The sequence below is a fragment of the Pundamilia nyererei genome, unplaced genomic scaffold (assembly GCF_000239375.1).
Source record: "Pundamilia nyererei isolate P.nyererei 1_Seehausen unplaced genomic scaffold, PunNye1.0 scaffold00035, whole genome shotgun sequence".
Taxonomy (NCBI): domain Eukaryota; kingdom Metazoa; phylum Chordata; class Actinopteri; order Cichliformes; family Cichlidae; genus Pundamilia; species Pundamilia nyererei.
The window spans coordinates 144,483-150,482 of record NW_005187436.1 but is presented as its reverse complement, the minus strand read 5'-3'; positions in this window follow the sequence as shown (position 1 = coordinate 150,482).

Sequence of the window (6,000 nt, the reverse complement as noted above, 5' to 3'; positions counted from 1 at the left end):
ATTCTTATAATAATCTACTATAATATAATATATGTTTATATTTATTTTACCTCTATTATTTCTCAGCAAATAGAACTTCTTTGTTTTAATATCAACATTAAAACAACTGAAATGATCACAGCAAGATTTTCCTATATTTTATTAAAAAGAAAGCACACCAAATGTACCGACAGTATTATGTGTATTGTATGCTGTATGTATATTGTATACTATTGTATGGTAGCAAACCATCTGTCAGTTCTAAGGTTTTACATATCAGGGCATCTTAAAAATCACCTGGTCCATAGCAGCATAGTAGGTCTTAAAATTTGGTAAGCAACACATGGCATATTACACTGTGCAATTATTTAATAAAAATTAAGCCAACATGCAGAAGAAGTGTGTGAAAAATTAGTACACCCTTACTGCTTCCGTAAAAATTGAGAGTAAGTAGCAGCCTGGTGCTTATGATCAAATGCACTTGATTGTCCTTAAGTGTGGGCACCTCTAGAAAAGCAGTTCTGACAGTTTGTTGGTCTGGAGCTTTTAGATTTACAAACATAATCCAAAGAAGGAAAGGGAATGGAAAGCAATGACCTTAAAGGAGCAACTATTGCCTCTAATCAATCTGGGAAGGGCTATGAGACCATTTCCAAGCTATCTGAAGTCCATCATTCTACAGTGAGAAAGACTGTTCACTAGCGGAAAACATTCAAGACGGGTGTCAATCTTCCCAGAGTGGACATCCCAGCAAATTCATCAGAAAGCAAGACTGAGGATGCTCAGAGAAACTGCAAAAAAGAACTACATGTCAGACTCTGTAAGCAGCAATCAAAATATCAAACGTTAAAGTTCAGAAAAGTGCCATTTGCACTGGACAACTATGGCTTGTTTTGAAGTTTTGCCAAGAGAAGGTTGCTTCCCTTTTTTTTCTTTTCTTTTTTTTGGATTTATATTATAGTCAGTGTTGGGAAGGTTACTTTTAAAATATATTGCACTATGGATTACAGAATACATGACCCAAAATGTATTTTTGTAACGTATTCCATTACATATTCCAAAGTAACTGTATTCTGAATACCACCTTTTTAAACGGTAACTGTAACAGAATACAGTTACTCATATTTTGTATTTTAAATACGTAACGGCGGTACATGTATTCCGTTACCCCCCAACACTGATTATAGTGCAGTATGTATTTACCTGTATAAAATGTCACCGTCACCGAAAAATACATCTAGGGCAACCAATAACATCTGTTCAGGGTTCTTTTTATTCTCCAGAGTGAAATACATACTGGGACATCAGACTCATTCACATTCCGCCTGGGTCTACCTGAGTCAGTGGGGTGCTGAAGGCATTTCAGAATGGAATTCATGCTGCTGATTTATTCCACATGGCTACCATAGCAACAGACTCAGTTCAGCTCACCTCCTCATCAAAGAATTCTTTTCTCTCTTTCGGTCAAGTTTTTAACACTGTTCCTTGGGCCCCTGTAACCAGTAGTCCCTGTGGTCACTCATAAATCATACTCTACTACATGAAACTTGTTCTCTTAGTTAAGCTCCAAAGTGCCTTCCTTTCTTATGGAATTAAACCCTTAATTCACCTCCTAAATTTGTCTTCTGATCCAACACATGGATTCCATCTGAGTAGATGAAAACAGATGGAAAAGAAAAAAATAAATCTGGAACAACTCATATTAATTATGCATTTTAGGATTGAGAGGCAAATTAATTGTGCTCAAAACTCTGTAAACCAACAAAGACCCCAACAGTCAAAGGGCTCTGTAATAAAAACAGTACCCTTCCTTGGCTTTGTTGAGGATAATGCTCAGTCTTTTCCTCTGTTTGCAATCTTCCCGTTTTTGTCCCCTGTTGTCTTTGTTGTTGCCACACAGCACTGCTTCCATCAGAATCCACTGTATTTGATTACAAGTGAAAATGCCACAGAAAAAAGGGGGAGGTTATCAGGCAGTGGAAAATGAACAAATGGTAAATGATCTGCTACAAGTACTAACACTCTTTAATGTTGTGTCCCTGTGCATTTTTGCAACAACTGATTGTGCTGTGCCCAGCAAATATGAACAGATAGCTCTCATAGTTTTCTCTCTTGTATAATATTTTTTAGTATATTTTGGTTTTGTTTTGTATTTTATAGCATCTGTCAACGTATGGGAATGAATTATTAGTTATGGAAGTGAAAGCTTGTACATCTGGAAAGGCAACATCAGTGCTGAAAGGTATATGCATGTATATTATAACGACACAGTTTTGTGTTAGGAGAGTCCAGGGGCTGAACCGGCCTGCCTGCGGACCTTTCCAACTAAAAAGATTTGTTTCACAAATGAAAAATACTATAAACCTGGACTGTTGACAGTTAGAATTGTATATCAGACGAGAGTGGAACATTTCTGCAAATCCAAAAGTCCAGATATTTGCTCCATTCACCGATGTTTACAGACCGTTCTTCAAAGAAAACAGGGATGCTACACAGTGGTAAACAAGACTCTGTCCCAGCTTTTTTGTGACAGGTTGTTCCTATAAAACTTTAAATTACATTATTTTTCTTCTTATAATAATAATTTTAAAATGTGATGTTTTCTATTTTCTGTTGTGAATGAAATATGGGTTTATAAAATTTTCAAATCATTCTGTCTTATTTGAATTTTTCATATTGTGACAACTTTTCAGGAAATGAGGTTGTATGATGGATGATAATACAAAAAATGTCATACACAAAAACACTGTACACACAGCAACAGGACAACATGTGCTATGCTGCCCAGTGTTATCTCAATGACAAAGCTGTCATAGAAGTATATTTCCCCAGCAGCCACTACATTAGATAACCAAAGTGAGAGAGCTTGTACTGACCCCTGAGTGGGCTTTGTTTTTGTATATTGCTTGCAATAGCACATGTGTCACCTATACAAGACATGAAAACTCAAATTACACATTCAAGAGGATTCACTCTGATTCATGTGTCAGTGTGCTTTTCTCTGATCCCAGGAATGACTTTGTGAATAATAAAGATGCCTACCAGCCATCACATTGATGGCTGGTAGGCATCTACCAGCCATCAGTATGGGAGCTGCGATGTTTCCCACAGCGCCCATACTTCAGAAGACACGAGAGGCTTAGAAAGGACAGCTGAGCGAGTGAGAAAGATGGGAAGTGTAGATCATCTGGCTTTTCCGACTGATAGGCAAGGGAAAGCAGAGAAAGCAGAATGAGTCAGAGAGAGATAGGGAAATTGTGAAGAGAATAAAGCAAAGAAAAGAGGGCACAGAGTAACGTATACCCACTGAGGTGTGTGATGGGGAGCTCTGTGCTCCCGTCACCTTTGGGGTTTGCCTCTCCAGGGATAACAAACTTTGAATTATATTACTGCCTCATCTGGAAACCTGAACTCGAAATCTTCCAAGAGAGGTACTGGATGCAAGTGAAAAACTTGGTTGCCCTAAAATATCGTGCATGACAGACAGGTAAAAATTTGTAATGCTGCTCAGCACAACTCATTATTTTTTGGCATTTATTTGTATATTTTACCAACAGAATGCCTACATACTAATATGAAATGAAATTTCTTTTTGAAGAGAGAAGAAAAAAAGTTTAAAACAACAACACAGTCAGGAGATAGGAAAACAAAGCAATAAACAAAAAATCAATAAAAAAAATGCATCTGTGCAGCTTTATTTAACATCTCTATTCAGTAAAGTGCACTGTTTAGCGAAAGTAATGGATGAATACTGCGTCATGAATCTCAGTGTAATCACTACATTTATGTCCCTGTGGGGGCTCCTCTCTCCTCTAATCCATCTCTTTATCCCAGCGTCTTGCTCATTACATAACTCTGACCTTTGTACCATGTCAGCTCCAACAGCTGGCCAAGGCTGTTAAACACCAAACAACATGCACTGAGAAGCAGCAAATATTGGTCGTATTGGCTTTTATATGCAGGAGTAATACAATGAAAAGTCTTGATTTACATATAAATGTAGAGATTATTATTTGGTTACAGAGAAGTGAAACAGTCTCAGACATACTATGGAGCTGCAAGAATTCATCTATATTTATTGTTGATCCCAGCTACAGAAATGCATGTACTCAAGGATTTGCATCCTGTTAAGTAAGCATATACAGTAGGCATTCAGCCTGCTTGTCCGTTGAAGCCTCTCAACCATTCATCTAATCAATATGCACAGAAAGAGAGAGAGAGGGAGGGAGGGAGCAAAGGAAAATAATGATGACGTTTGGACATTATTATTTGCATTATGTGATTTTCTTCTAGCCTGTTTGTGAAATATACTTAGGAAAACAAACATAAAATGAAAAAAATAGTTACGGTATAAGAGACCAAATGTAACTAAACCTAAGTGTGGTGTTTTAGTAAAGACAAATATAAAGCATCCTCTGCTGCAGACAGGTGATAAAAGATGACGAAACCAATGAGGACAAAGATATTTTACCCAATGCTAAATGATCCCAGGGCCCCTGAGTGAAAACAGAAAGTGCTTAAGGCTGTAAGGTACCAGCATCTGTTAGTTTCATCCACAGAAAATACACGGATTTGTATGAGTGATCAAATTAGTAGTCTTAAGCAGATTGTTCAGCACTTCATGACACTTTCAGAGATATTCTTCAAAGCGTCGTGTTGTACACTAATACTTTGGAAGTGATTACAGCTTTTCTTTTGCCACACTCCAGTTCTTTCATGAACCACACATTTAAATGCAGTTTAACTTTCCAAATTTGCCTCAACAGTTCAACAGTCTGAGCTTTGAAACTGACATTGTCTAGTTGAAACATATAAAACCAATAGCGTTACTATATTTCTTCATTAATTCGCATTAGTTTATTAAAGTATAGGAAGGCAGAACCCAGTATTATTCTTTCAGCTAAGAGTTACCCAGTTATATTTTTTAGTATAAATTAAACATCCTGAATGTTAGCATTAAAATACATGAACTGCTTTTAAAGCATAGTTTAATGATCTGTTTTTCATGAAAATGCCACACATTGTTGATTTGATCTATGGTTGTGAATAAATTTTAAACATTTGATTTATGTGTACACTTCCAGGGGAGCTGCAGACACTGAAAACTGATTCTCAAAATGGACTGTTCAAACATTTTACGAGGCACTTTTTTTTCAGTTGACAGCTGAATGTTCGTCAAGCACTGAATAACATAGCAATATGTGTGCATTATAGCAGCAGGCAGCTGGGAGCCTGTGGTTGCTGGTGAATATTTGATGAGAGAATAGATCCTCTCCCTGGGCAGGTTGAGTACAGTGTGCATACTCAGTCACACAGACGAGCACTCACAGACACACACATGCAGATATACCCCGGTGCACACACATACACCAGGTGGTACAGTTTCTCTGCTGTTCAGCAACTAAGCGAGTGCCAGTGAAGGTGATATAAGAGTATACTGCAAAACTCCCTGATGAAAAATACACCAGAAAGTGATGCCTCTCACTCTTCATGGTGTCCATCTTAGAAATCATCAGGACACACACTACGCACACATGCAAGGTCATCGTCTCTTTTTCACTAGAGGCTTTCAAGCCGCAAGAGTTGAATACTAAGAGAGCCACACAAATAGAAAACAAGCAACTAATGCAAGAAGTGCACATCTCCATTGGTTCATATTAGTCAGAAATAATATTTATTTTAAAACACAGCATGCAGTATATAAATACCATATACACTGAAAACATTTGAGAATAAAGTGCAATTTGAAAATACTAATACTAATAATAAAAAATGCTCTTTTTGCAAACATTTGGTAGCAATGCTATTGAATTTGATTTGGATTTCTTTGCAAAAGAAATATACATTTTAGTTAAAGTGCCTGCATGCAAGCTGAAGAAAGGCTACCCCTGACACTGTACACTGTTAGTGCAGGACTCTCCTTGTAGTCTAAAACCCCATCTTCTTTTACACCTCTTCAATTATATACAGCTGGCTGTCTGGACCTTATCACAGAACCTGTACAAACATTCTGATGCCATT